Below are 15,154 nucleotides of genomic sequence, written 5' to 3'. Positions count from 1 at the left end.
TTTTTATCCTAGCCACTCTGACTGGTGTGAGGTGAAATCTCAGGTTGTTTTGATTTGCATTTCCCTGATGACTAAGGATGTCTATCACCATCATGAGGTATGATTTTTAGATCCAAATCTTGCTTTTCTGGTGTTTTGGGATATCCAGGACTTGCTGTGGAGGGAGTACTAGGTTCTGATGAAGCCAAGTAGTCTTGGTTTCTGTTGGTAAGATTCTTGTGTTTGCCTTTCACCATCTAGTAATCTCTGGTGTTAGGTGTTCTTGCTGTCTCTGGCTGGAGCTTGTCCCTCCTGTGGGTCAGCGTGTGTCAGCACTTCCGGGAGATCAGCTCTCTCCTGGTAAGACCTGTGCACAGAGGGCTGTGGATCAGTCTTCTCTCCTGGGTGCAGATGGATGCAGGAAGGACCTTGTCCCAGCTGCTCTGCTGCTTCTGTGGTCTGTGAGCTCCTGGGTGGTTTGGCCTTAGACAGTCACTGGAGAGAAAATGGTGATCTCCCCTGAGTCCCAGGGTCAGAGCACTCACTTGAGACAAGCTCTCCACTTGTGGGAAGGGTGCACTGCACAGAAAGCTGTAGAACAGCCACACCTCCTGGGTGTAGATGGAGACAGGAAGGATCCTGTCCCAGTTGCTCTGTTTCTGCTGCCTGTGCCTCTGGTTATTCCCACCTTAGACAGTCACCAGAGAGAAAATGGTAATCTCACCTGAGTCCAGGGGTCAGAGCACTCCCTGGAGACCAGCTCTCCCCTGGTGGGAAAGGTGCACAAAGGGCTGTGGAACAGGTGCACCTCCTGAGTGTAGATGGAGGCAGGCGTGATAGTCATTGTTAATTACAATCTTTTGATCTTTACTTCACATACTGCTTCTTATTTGAAATGGGATCCCCAAAGATTGAGTTACAAATGAGGGCCTGAGAATTAGAGGAGAGTTGAAAACCGCACCTGGGAATTGTATGCCCACAAGAGGCTCAGAGTTGATTACACATCTGTTTATTGCACGTCTTGGGGGAGGGGGGCTATGTTGGTTAATATTGATTATCAAGGATCTAGAATCACCTCGGACACAAGCTTCCCGGTATGCCTATCAGGGATAAACTAGATTAGGTTAGGATTGTCATGACCAAGTCAATTGATGTGAAAAGGCCCACGGCAAATGTGGCAGCATTGTTCCATGGTCTGAGGCTGTATAAAAGAAGCAAGTGAGCTGAACATCATCATCTGCTTCCTGGCTGTGGGTGTGACCACAGCTGCCTCACACTCCTGCCTTCCCTAAGGTGATAGGACAGTACCTTCAAGCTGTGATCCAAAATAAAGTTACTTTTGTTAGAGTACTTTATCACAGCAACAGGCAAAGTAATCAAGACAGAGGCTGAGACAGAGCATCATCAGGACCTCCATCAGAGCCCTGAGACAGAACATCATCAGGATCTCCATCAGAGCCCTGAGACAGAGCATCATCAGGACCTCCATCAGAGCCCTGAGACAGAGCATCATCAGGACCTCCATCAGAGCCCTGAGGCAGAGCATCATCAGGACCTCCATCAGAGCCCTGAGACAGAGCATCATCAGGACCTCCATCAGAGCCCTGAGGCAGAACATCATCAGGACCTCCATCAGAGCCCTGAGACAGAACAACATCAGGACCTCCATCAGAGCCCTGAGGCAGAGCATCATCAGGACCTCCATTAGAGCCCTGAGACAGAGCATCATCAGGATCTCCATCAGAGCCCTGAGACAGAGCATCATCAGGACCTCCATCAGAGCCCTGAGACAGAGCATCATCAGGACCTCCATCAGAGCCCTGAGACAGAGCATCATCAGGACCTCCATCAGAGCCCTGAGGCAGAGCATCATCAGGACCTCCATCAGAGCCCTGAGACAGAGCATCATCAGGACCTCCATCAGAGCCCCAGAGTCCAGACAAGAAACTAAACTCAATGCCATGCACAAAGCACTTCTCAATGGCAAGACGTTTCTGATTTCACGCCGAGCTTCCCAGCCTCATGGCAAATGCTTCCTCACCTCTAGAAACAGCATCAAGTCAGGATTACACACAGACACTGGACGTGGGAAAGATGGGTTTGTGCTCCACAACTAACCAGCCACATGACCCTACATAAGATATTTGGCCTCTCCCAGCCTATGCTTCTCATCCACAAAGTTGAGGACCTTTTCTTATCACAGTGGCCTCATCCTACCTCTGGCTTCCCAGTTCCCTAATGGTAGCCACCATCTCCTATTCATACCTGTTTGACCCCAATCAATACTAAGACCCTGCTGTTCCAATTTCCTTCTGATGCTGTGATAAAATACCAGACAAAAAGCAACTCGTGGGAGAAAAGGGTTTATTTTAGCTCACCGTTCCAAGTTATAGTCCATCACAGCAAGGAAACTGAAGTGGCAGGAACTTTAAATATTTAGTCAGATCTCATGCAGAGCCAAGAGCAAGGGAATGAATGTACACAGGCTTAATGCTCAGCTAGTTTTCTCTACTCTTATACAGTCCAGGACCCTAAGCCAGGAAACGGTGCCACCTCCTTTTGGGCAATCAAGACTCCCTCATAGATGTGCCCTCAGACCAACCCAATCTGTACAGTTCCTAGCTGAGACTCTCTCCCAAGGTGATTCTAGGTTGTATCAAGTTGAGAGTTAAAGCTAACCATCACACCAATCAATCGACACACACTGCAAGTTTACCTTTGATGCTTCTAGATATCTTAATCCTTTTATCAGAGTATTGTACTGTGTTATAATTGCTATGTGTGAGAATTTTTTAACCTGAATTCTGAGCTTCTTTGGAGACAGGACATAGGTATATTTTTTTCTGCTTATAGGGTAGTTATTCGTTAAGTGACGTTTAAATGGAATTGATTTCTCCTTTTAACAGCGTCCTAATGTCAGGAGCTTCTCTTCCCTGCTAGTATTTGATTTCTATGCATGCTCCCTTTCCCACCAGGTCTTCATCATCCATGTCCCCCCCGCCCCCCACCTGGAGCACTGGCTCAGCTGACTGACTGATGGCACTGGCTTGCTAATAGAAACTCATTATTCAAGCAGTTAGGTGAGTTATGCTTATGTGCAGTGTGTTCCACAGCTTCCTGCTACTGGAAGAAAGTGCCTGAGCTCATCAACTTATGAAAGAAGAAAGTACCATTTGGGCTCATGGCTTTGGACTTTTCGGTCCATGACTGATTGGCCTCGTTATTTTGCTCTAGAGCAAAGTAGTAAATTATGGCTGGGGTACATGTAAGAGTAAAACTATTTACTTCAGAGGGGCAGAGGGTGCCTGTCTCTTACGATCCTCTTCAAGAATATGCCTACCAAGTTAGAGAAAGGACTAATGGAGCTGAGGGGGTTGCAGTCCCTTAGGATGAACAACAATATGAACTAACTAGTACCCTCAGAGCTCCCAGGGTCTCAACCACCAACCAAGGACTGCACATGGAGGTGTCTGATGGTTCTGACAGCATGTGTATAGTAGAGGATTGCAAATTCGATCAGCAATGGGAGGAGAGGACCTCGGCCCTGTGAGGGTTCGGTGCTCCAGTGTAGGGGAATTCGAGGGCCAGAAAGTGGGAGAGGGCGGGGTGGTAGACATGAGGAAGTGGGAGGCAACAGGGGTTTGTTTTTGTTGTTTTTGTTTGTTTCTTTGTTTTTTGGAGGGGAAACTGGGAAAGGAGAAATTTACATGTAAATAAAGAAAATATCTAAAATAAAAAAAAAAAACTTTAAAAAAAAAAAAGAATATGCCTACCAATAACCAGGAGAGCTCCCACTTAGCCCCACCTTCTTAATGGCCCCAATCTACTTTCCATTGATGTCACCCTAAGAATAAAGACTTTAGCATGTGGCCCTTCGGAGGTCATCTAGGATCCAACCTCTAGAACCCAGTTTTAGTCAAGGGGAGCAGAGCAAATCAAATAGCCCAGGCCTTGAATTCAGGACAGCCGTCATCTCCTGCAAAGGCGTAAAACAGGTAATGAGCAAGTGACATTAACTATATTGAGGTCGGTGGAAACTCAGTAGATATCTGTTGGGAGAGAATCACAGCTTTGAACAGTGAGAGAATTTCAATCAGGTAGTATGTAAAACTCTGAGGTAGGACAATGGCTTCCACTGTGTGTGGAGCAAGGGCACTGTGCCACCAGACAGAAGAACTAACTGGTAAGACTGAATGAGCCCAAAACCCGTGAAACGCAGATTGAGAACGGTAGGAGTGGGGCCAACTCCCTGCCTAACTCTACGTGCTCTGGAACACTAACCATGCCACCCCACTGACAGGACCACGACAATCACTCACATAGAGAAAACACCTGAAGCCCTTCCCCATGCAGATAGAGCATCATGAGCATCTCAAACTGAGCCTATGGGAAGGATCTACCCCTGGATCCCACCCTACTCCTCAATGTTTACAAAGTCCTCATCCACGTAGAATAAAGTGCACAAGTTATTTCTCCGAGATCCGTCTGAATGTGGCTGTTTTACTGAGCTGTAACTTTGGGGAAGAGTTTTGTCTCCTGAAGATTTCATCTCTGGACCTCGGACCCACTGGTAGGCTGGTCTCATGCCCCTGCCGCTGCTGCTGCTGCCACCTGGAGCCACCTCTGCCCCTGCTGCAGCCCCTGGGCCCCCTCTGAGAGCTGTTACACTTTGGCCATTTCCAGATGGACCAGAGACCTGGAAAACCTATTCGCCCCAGTTCCTCCGAGGATTACAAATGTGTGTATTTGTGTGTGTGTGTGTCTATGTGTGTGTGTTTGTGTATATGTCTGTGCATGTGTGTCTGTATGTCTGTGTGTGTGTCTGTGTGTGTGTGTGCGTGTCTGTGTGTCTATGTGTGTGTGTTTGTGTGTATGTCTGTGTGTGTGTCTGTGTGTGTGTGTCTGTGTGTGTGTGTGTCTACGTGTGTGTGTTTGTGTATATGTCTGTGTGTGTGTCTGTGTGTTTGTGTGTGTGTCTGTGTGTGTGTATGTCTATGTGTGTGTGTTTGTGTGTATGTCTATGTGTGTGTCTGTGTGTGTATGTGTGTGTGTGTGTATGTGTGTGTGTACTTAATGGAGTAAGATAATGAGAAGAATAAACTATATGGATTTCATGGCATCTCACTTCACAGACAGCCCAAGGCCAAGGATAACCTGTCATCTCAGGCTCTGTAGCCCTAGCTGGCTCAAGTCCAGTGCTTAAGGTAGTTTGGAGAGTTCCTATGTAGCTGTCAGGTGGGTAGACCACAATTTTCTCTGCTGTCCCTCTGGGGTCACCCTGTACACCCTGTCAGAAGAACTGTGTCATCTTGGGGGGATATGATGGATGGTGGTTCTATATACAGCCAACTCTAAAAACCACAGTCCATTAAGTGCCTTGTGGGTGTCGGAGGCATCAGATCAAAGTCAGGACTCTTAACAGAGATCCACAGAGACCCAGGCCAGTGGGTACCAGGTGGGGAGTTGAGAGCTGAGACCATGTTGACATCATCCCAGCCTCTCAGCTGAATCACGTCTGTCCCATGACACACACTCTGCACTTCCATGGGTGACATCCCTTCAGACTTTGGTACAGTTTGGCACAGCGCCTCCAAACACGTGTCCCATGTGACCCGCATCACACCCGTTGTGAAGGAGAGAGCAAAAAGCTCATTCTCCATCTGTGATTGAAGACCTGGAATACTGACCTATAGGTTCCTCCTTATAACGCAAACCCTACTCTCTGCCAACCACTGGCTTGCTTGTCCGACTCACTGTTATCCAGCAGAAATCAAACCTGTCTTGTTCACTATTTCTCTGGATCCAACCTAATGCTTAGCATCAACAGACATTTGCATGAATGCATGCATGAATGAATGAATGAATGAATGAACGAACTAAAGGCATTCAGATGGTTGCTAACAAAACTAAATGTGGGTCCCAGATGTTCTCCTCCCACCTACAACCATAGTTTCCTTGGTGCCTTTAAACTAAAAATAGGACTAAAGAGATGGCTCGATCAGAAAAGTGTTTTCTACAAGTGTGGGGACCTGAGTTTGATCTACAGAACCCACATAAAAAGCTAGGTCTGCTAGCATAGACTTGTAATCCTAGCCTCGAGTAGGCAGAGACAGGCAGATCCCTGGGGCCTGAGCTAAGATCTAGTGTTGATTCTCTTTGAATCTCTCTCCCTCCCTCCCCCTTTCCCTGTCCCTTCCCCCACCTTGTGTGTGTGTGTGTGTGTGTGTGTGTGTGTACATTCACCACATTATACAAGTACCCTCAGAGGCCAGAATAGGGATTCAGATCCTCTGGAGCTAGAGCCATAAGCTTAGAAACTGTCTAATGTGGCTACTGACAACCAAACTCCTGTCTTTTTTTAAAAAACTACCTTTATTTTTAAGATTTATTTATTTATTTTATGTATATGAGTACACACTGTAGCTGTACAGATAGTTATGAGCCTTCATCTGATGTTGGGAATTGACTTTTAGGATCTCTGCTCGCTCTGGTCAGCCCCCGCTGGCTCCAGTAGACCCCACTTGCTCAGGCCCAAAGATTTATTTATTATTATAAATAAGTACACTGTAGCTGTATTCAGACACACCAGAAGAGGGCCTTAGATCACATTATTGATGGTTGTGAGCCACCATGTGGTTGCTGGGATTTGAACTCAGGATCTTTGGAAGAGCAGTTGGTGCTCTTATCCGCTGAGCCATCTCACCAGCCCCAAACTCACATCTTAACCTCTGATGCATCCCCTTGATTTTTTGAAACAGTCTCTCACAGACCTGGGGCTCACCCACTCAGCTAGCCTGGGTGATAATGGAGGCAGCTTCTGTCTCTGCCTCCTCGGCACTGGAGTTCCAAGCATGTGCTTCCGTGCTTGGCTCTTTTACATGGCTGACCACACTTGGATCAGAAGGCACCTCATTGGCTGAGTCATTTTCCCAGACCTGGCATGCTCTGACAAATGTGCCTTCAGACCATCTCGCCGTTGCACAAACACTTCAGGGTAATCAAGATGGCCCAGCCTATTGTTCCTAGGTTCCAAAGCCGAACATTATGCTTCTGTAGGCAGAGTGTGCTCATCTGTATAGCTGACATAGAAAGATTAGAGTAAAAATACTAACTGATGCTAATTTTCAGCTCTGCTATACTCTTAACGGACCGTTGCCGTAACTGTAGACCGTGGTTCACCATGCTGAAATGAAGGCCCCCGAAAGCCCTCATTACAATGAAGCAGATAAAAAGAATTCAAAATGAACAAATCATGCCTTCCCAGGCTCTGTCTGGACCTGCTATGGAAGAATTTACGTTAACAAGATTGCCCTGAGTAGACTGGGATCGCGGCGGGTCGCAGCCCTGCCACCTGTGGACTCGCTCAACTCTAAATTGCCAGGCCCTAGGCCCTGAGCAACATCAAATAAGACAGACTCCTAGGACAGTGCCCAGGCTCTGAGGATTTTAAAAAGCTCCCCAAGTGGCTCATTTGCAGTCAGGACTGAGAGCCACCAAATAGAAGAGTTAATCTGTACCTCTGGTGGCATTTAGCGTTTCCTGCCTGGCATTGTGATGATAATTATCTTTGTGCATGACTTCCCTCTGTTGGACCACCTGTTCCCTGAGGGCAGGGACCTGTGTTGCATTTATTCATGTTGAAAATAAACGAGGGAAGAGGAGGAGAGAGAGAAGGAGGAAGAAGAGAAGGAGGAGGAAGAAAAGGAGGAAGAAGAGGAGAGAGAGGAGGAGGAAGAAGAGGAGAGAGGAGGAGGAAGAAGAAAAGGAGGAAGAAGAAGAGGAGGAGGAGGAAGAAGAGGAGGGAGAGGAGAAGTAAGAAAAGAGGAAGAGGAGAAGGAAGAAGAGGAGAGACAGAGCAGAGCACCTACAATGTGAAAAGTGGTGGCACTGAGAACACTATTGTAAACTCTGTCCTAAGAGGAACAGTCTGCAATCCCAAAGTTGACAGTTGAGTGGGAGGACTCACATTCAGACATACAATTGAAAGACTAGAGAGATGGCTCAGTGGGTAGGCTGCTTTCTACCACGTGTGAGGACCAGATCCCACATAAATGCTGGACATAGGAGCATGCTTCTGCAGTCGCTCTGGTGAGAGGGGAAAAGGAGATAGGTGAGTTCCTGGAAACTCTTGGGTTGGCTAGGCTGGCACACGCAGTGGTAAACCAGAGACCCTGTTTCAAAGGTGGAAGTGAAGACAAGCGCCCAAGGTCATCCTCTGACCTCTACACTCATGCCATGCATGTGTGTGCTTGCACTCACACACAATGAAAGATGTATAGGCAACACACACACACACACACACACACACACAGCTTAAAAAGAAAGGTGCTAACCAAGCCACCTATCCCAGCATTCAGGAGGCAGAGGCAGGCAGAGGCAGGCAGATCTCTATAATTTCTAGGCTATTCTAGTCTACATACCAGGTTCCAGGCCAGCCAGATCCACATAGATACCCTCTTTCAAACAAACAAACAAACAAACAAACTAAACAAAGTGCTGAAAAAAGTATTCTATATGAAGGTAGGTGAACCCTGGCGGAGAGCCAGGGTGTTTGGGGGAAGTCATGGAGTGGGGGGAGTGTAATGGGATGTCTTCAGCAGGCAGAAGAATAGAAAATTCCTGAGGAGAGAGGCAGCCGATTCATAACCACGAGACATTTGGGCCAACGCACGAGTACACAAAGCTGCCTTCCCAGAACAGTGTCTCACAGACATTGTCAACACTGTCCAAGTCCATCAGAAGAGGGGCTGCTAAATAAATTATGCTTTGTCCTTCCCAAGGAGAAGGCACACATTAAAATACGGTGAGGGCAGGGAGCTGGGGATTGAACTCAGTGCCTATTGTGTATGAAACTCAGGCTACAGACCCAGCACTGCATAAGCCAAGCATGGAGTTGCCCACCTGTCATCCCAGCACTTGGGAGCTGGAGGCAGGAGGATCACAAGTTCAAGGTCATCCTAGGCCCTTGGCAATATAGAAAGTTGGAAGTCAACCTGTATCAAAACTACATTTTATATAACTACAGAGATGGGGCTCCTTATGAATTAATATTGAATATTATAAAGTAGAGGGCCAACATGGGAAAAAGACAAAGACTGGGTGGAATATTAAGCCACAATTAAATATTTGTGCTCATACATATGTTTGTGTGCATGTGTGCATACATGTGGCACATGTGGAGGCCTCACCTGTCACCCCTCAGAAGCCCTCCACCTTGCTTCTAGGATAAGGTTTTTTCACTGGCCTAGAATTCACCAAATAGGCTAGGGTGGCTGGTCCGCAAGTCCCAGGGATCCTCCTGCTCCCTCCTGCTAGGATTACAAGCACCCACCACCACACTAACTGTTTTTTACAGGGCTCTAGAGATGGATCCAAGGTCCCTGTGCTTGCAAGGCCAGTACTTCACCCATTGAGCATTTCCCAACCATAAAATATACATCATATATATTCCTCTGCCTAAAGTTCTCGGGAGGTGCCATTACCTTACTGTGTAGATGCATCTCAGCAAGGTGAAGACACGAACGAAAACCAGAGGATGAGGCTCTCGCCAGCCTAGGTTTGTGTGACCCCAAGGCTGGCAATGGTCCTTCCAGCTCAAGCTGGCTGTGAGCTCTCTCATAGCATTATGTTTGTAGCAAATGCGGGGGCGTAAGGAGAGGCCCCAATCCTCACGGAAGGATGGTGGTTAAGGCCAACAGAACGGGCACCAAGGAACACAACTTTCCTCTGTTGTTATCGGTGATGTGTTTGTAGGTGTGTGTACAAGATGTGCGCTTTGTGGGGGCAAGAGGACAACTTGGTAGTTATCGGTTCTGTGTACTCCACGCGGGTTCTTGGGATGCGCGGCTCAGGCCACCAGACTTCCGTGGCAAATGCCAATACTTTCTGAGCCACCTCACTGGCCCATAGATTTCCCCATCTTTGTATCTCTTCTCAGTGTGCCCGTTGGGCCACCTCTTTGAGACCACCAGCACTGGAGCCGGCTGCTGCCTAGACTCCTGCTGCAAAGCAGAGAGTTAGCTAAAGCTTAGGCGAGCCAGGAGTCTTTTCTGCCATCGCCCCTTCTGCTCCCTACAGCCTCCAGAGGACTCTGCAGGCTGACCGGAGGCAGAGCACAGGCACGGGACCAGGTATGGCTGGGACCCTTGGGAAATGCCCCTCCAAGCCCTTTCCCCCGACAGAACCTGAAATGCCAACATTAAATATTCATTCCTCTGGGTTAAGTGTTTCCTCGCTGGGGTCCCTTTTTAAAATTCAAATGCTTCTTTGGAGAGGAACCGCCACTTGTGGCTCTGAATCAAATGTACTGGAATTGAGTGAAGAGAAGAGCAGCTGCTCTCCCCGAGGAAGACAGGGCCACCCACTGCTCTGCTCCTGACGTCCCGCTGCCCTGCTGGCCCGCCGGCTCGCCGGCCCTTCCGCACTCTTGGGCTTCTCCTCAGCCCATTTGGAGATCAGACATATTGGCCAGGGGGATTCTAGGACAAGATAGGCTTTAAGTTTCTGGTCTGAGAAGGTCAAGAAAATTCACTCAAGAGCGCCCTCCACCCCTGCAAGGGCCTCATTTTCCCCTTTGGGTCTCAAGTCCTCTTATAGGTAAGTCCGGAGCTTCCAGAGCAAAGGAACCCAATGTGGCTCCAGTTTGGGGAAGCCACGTGTGCCCCCAGGTAGCTATGCAAGTAGGAAGAGCTCCCAAAGGAGGCGCCCAGGCACTTGACTGCTTCTACCTCTGAAGCCTCAATTGTCATTCTGCTCAGTCTTGCCTGTGATTGGAATTCAGGAAGAAGTGTGGTGCCTCCCAGCTAATGAGAGAGGCCTCATTCAGTGCATTAGCTAGGTAGGACTGTTAGGGACCCACTGTGTGCCCAGCCCCACACGCCACAAAGCCTTGCAAGGAAGGATCTCTTCTACACGCGACGAAGCCTTTTAAGGAAGGATCTCTTCTACACGCGACGAAGCCTTTTAAGGAAGGATCTCTTCTACGTGTATGTCCACGTATGTCTGTGTGTGTGTGTCCACGTGTATGTGCACTCGTGTGTGTGTGTGTGTGTGTGTGTGCAGGGGGTGAGTGTACCTTGAGTGTCATTCGTCAGACACCATTCACCTTGTTTCTAGAACACGGTCTCTCAGTGGCCTGAAATTTACTAACTCAGCTAAGCTCGCTGCCTAGTGAGCCCTAGGGAACCATCTGGTCTTTGCTTCTCCAGAGCTGGGCATTAAGGAGGCTGGCAGCCTTCGGGTGGGGGTGGGTGGGGGTCCTAGAGCCCAAACTCAGGTAATTGTGCTTACCCAAGCAAGCAACTGAGCTATCTCTCTGGCTCACAAGGAGTCTTCCTTTAAAACTACTTTTGCACACCACTTCAGGACCCCCACCCCAGTCTCCCTAATTATTTCTGAAAGTCTCAACATCTGTCCCCATAACAAAGTCCCTTAGATACCTGTGGAGCCATCCCTTGTCTCCCCTACAGTTCTGGCTTTCTTTGAAAAAGAAGTGCTCAAAAAAGGGGCAAAAGACAAGTGTGATGGTTCATGCCTATACTCTCAACACTCAAGATCACAAGCTCAAGGCGGGAGTGAAACCCTGTCCCTGAAAATCAAAACAACACGAGGAAGCGGGGGAGACAGAGATGTCTCTATGATGCGGGTGCTGCCTTCATTGGCTGCTATTGTTTTCAGTCCCCTGTATCCCACATAAAAACCCACCTGACTTAGAGGAATACGCACTGTCGAGGCAGAAACGGAAACAGAGCCCTACGCTGTCGCTGTCCCCCCATCGCAGCCTGAGGAGCTCTGGTGACCTTTAAGGGACCTTGACTCGGGTAAAATTAAATCCTTGGCTTCAACCTAGAAAGGAATTTCTGGACCGGACAGGGCAAAGCAGAATCTGGGCTTGTTAAGGACATTTTAATACAGCCTCAAGCAGCAGAGTTGGCAGAAAGAAAGTGGGGCACACCCCAGAGCATGGTCATGGGCTACTTGAAGTAGGATTTGGACTAGGCTTGAAGCTACTATACGAAGAAAAGAGTTGCAGAGGAACCTAAGTGGACCACGATGGGGTTCCTGATGGAGTTAAGACTGATGGGGTAAAAGCCTAGATCTCAGCCATGCAGGAAGGTCGGATGTGCCTACTGTAAACAAAGTTAAAAGTCTAAGATTCCCAGGAGATACCTGTAGAGTGAAGCCGCACTCAAGATCTGAGCCCTCAAAGCCTGGTTCCCCACTATTCTAGCATTCTTACTTGAAAGAATAAAAGGAGTACTGTCTGCTTTCAATAGCCTTTAGAACAAGTGTTCATTACCCTGGAATTCCCAGCTCCTGGCTGCTGAGAGAGGCTTCCACCAGAAGGGGTTTCCCCTCCCTTTCTGTCCCATCGCAGTGGGGCTTCAGGTGGTGGCTATCCCAGTCCTGGTTCTCACTGGAGTCACAGTAAGATGAGTCAGACCCTCTGTGTTACCAAATTCCACCAGTGACTCTGTCGTCTACATCCGCACACTGAGAATATGGCTCTTGCGAGAGTGTACGATGCAGAGAGTGATTCCTGGATGAACTCCCTCTGCACATGCACAGCTTCCTAGACCTCCATCCAGGCTGGCCAGCTGCGGGGTTGAGAAGCTTTCCTGGGCAGGGCCAACTAGTCTCTCTCCCCCTTACAAGGCCACTGCCCTCAGCAAATCACCCCAGCCTCCAGGACTGTCGAGCCCCTTTAACCTAGTCTGGAGAGAAGACAGTGGACAGAGCACTGATGCCCCTTTCTAATTGTGTAAAGCCAAGGACCAGCAAGGAAGCCCATTTGTGCTTTCTTCTGTCCACACAGGGCCATTGCATTAGTCAGGGTTCTCTGCAAGAACAGAACTTATAGAACGAATCTATATAAACATAGAAAGAGGATTTATTAGAATGGCTTTCAGGCTGCGGTCCAGCTAGTTCAACCATGGCTGTCTAGCAATGGAAGGTCCAAGAATCCAGTAGGTAGGTGCTCAGGCTGGATCTGTCAGCTGGTCTTCAGAATAGGCTGGAATCTGGAAGAAGTGGGCATTAATGCCAGAGAAGGAATGCACTTGCCAGTGAACATGGCAAAAATAGAGACTTTTCTTATTCCCTATCTTTTATGTAGGCTGCCAGCAGAATGCCTGCATTAAAGTTGATCTTCCCACTTCAAAAGCTCTGGATTAAAGGTGGATCTCCTCACCTCAGAGATCTGGATTAGAAGGAGGTTTGCCCACTTCAAAGGATTTAATTAAGAAAAAAAATCCCTCACAAGTATGCCCAGTCATTTGGGTTTTAGTTAATTCCACATGCAGTCAGGTTGACAACCAAGAAGAGCCACCCCGGCCACTATAGTGACACACAATAGCGTGTGTCACCCACCCTTGGATGCCAGATGAGCTCTAAGCCTTGTGGTTAATCCCCTATGACCACCTAGCACTTACTGTAGTGGGGAGATGCAGCACACAGACAAATCAACTGAAAACTACACTGAGAGTCTCTATCCTATCATGCTGGAAGATGCTATGGCAACTGCTGGAAGAAAAAAAGCATCATCTTACCAAGTGGTGTAACCCTGACCTGCTGGGGAAGAGGCTCCCATGGGTGCAGGTGGCACAGCTGTTTGGGAGCAACCAACCACTTTCTAGCTAGTCTTGAGGCCTCCTGCATGGGAAGAAATACATGCCTGGTACAGTAAACCTGGGCAAAACCCTATGACTGGGAGTGTCACAGGCTCTAGGGCAGCACTTACTACTGAAGCCAAGCTAAATCTGTAACCCACGTGCCCTCTGAGTATTTACGTTTAGACCTTCAGACCTGTGCCACTATCTACCATGGCTGCTTTTTGCAGTGGGCAACAATTAATATGGAGACTGGTCACTAGTCAAAATGCTGAGAGTAAATGACTGTTGAGTGCTGAGCCTTAGACAGAACAGTCATCTCACTCCCTTCAAGACCAAGGCAACGTCCTAGAAACGGGGCAGGGTGTTTGTAAGGTTACAGAGTGGTCCAGGGCACTCTGTCTTCCGGATACAGCATATCTGATATGATCACAAACAGACAACAGTGGCTGCCTACACAAGATCTGCACAAAGACGTAAGACATTACAGGGGGGAGACTAGTGTAGTATGGGTATTCATTAATCCCAACGAGCTTACTACCCACCTCAGTGATTTAGGTTCCCGAACGAAAGACGTACACACATAGGCAACACAATAGCTGGGCAACTGCCTAACCTCCATGTTGTTAGAATCTACCTCCCTTTGATATTTCAGAGTCACTACTTACTAATTTCTATGTTCCAGCTTGGCTGCTCTTGACCCCATTGAGCAGCCCTCTAGCCACGCTCTCTTGGCCCCTTTACATGGCAGCTCTTCTTCTCTGTCCTGCACACTCCTCAGGTGAGGCTGCTCTCCTCTCCTTCCTCTTCCTCATGGTCCCAAGCCTTGGAAACCTGAAATCCCACCCATGTCTCTCGCCAACCCCAGCTATTGGCTGCTGGCATCTTTTCTTACCAATCAGAATTAACTGGGGGCGGGTTCCCAGAAGCTGCATGCAGACCCTCTTGTACAAACAGTTTTGGGGGACCCAATTACCACTAGCATTCAAGCATCTACACTAGTGGGGAATAAGAAAGGGGTCCGAGGGGATGAAATGGGAAGGGTCATAAGAGAGGGTAACAGGTGGGTATGTTCACAACTGCAAACATGCATGGATTGTCAAAAATTAAAAAGAATGGGGCACGGAGAGAGGGGCAGCAAGATTAATATATGAAAATGGCCATAGGCAGAGAAAAGATTGGGAACCACATACTCCCCAGGCATCCAAGGAGTACATGTCATTGACAGAGAATGTGCAAGAAAATCCCATTCTCTGAAGATGCCTAGGAAAGGGGCATGGTCTGTGCCCTACCTGAAGCCCAGGAGAGGGAGGCTTCCAGTCTCTGTCAACTAATGCTTTTTTTTTTTAAAGATATATTTATTTATTACATGTAAGTACACTGTAGCTGTCTTCAGACACACCAGAAGGGGGCATCAGATCTCATTACAGATGGTTGTGAGCCACCATGTGGTTGCTAGGATTTGAACTCAGGACCTTTCAAAGAGCAGCTCTTAACCGCTGAGCCATCTCTCAGCCCCCCTCCCTTTTTTTCCTTTCTTTCTTTCTTTCTTTCTTTTTTTTTTTTTT

This window comes from Mastomys coucha, unplaced genomic scaffold (genome assembly GCF_008632895.1).
Source record: "Mastomys coucha isolate ucsf_1 unplaced genomic scaffold, UCSF_Mcou_1 pScaffold1, whole genome shotgun sequence".
NCBI classification, from domain to species: Eukaryota; Metazoa; Chordata; class Mammalia; order Rodentia; family Muridae; genus Mastomys; species Mastomys coucha.
Note: the sequence above shows the minus strand (reverse complement) of the source record.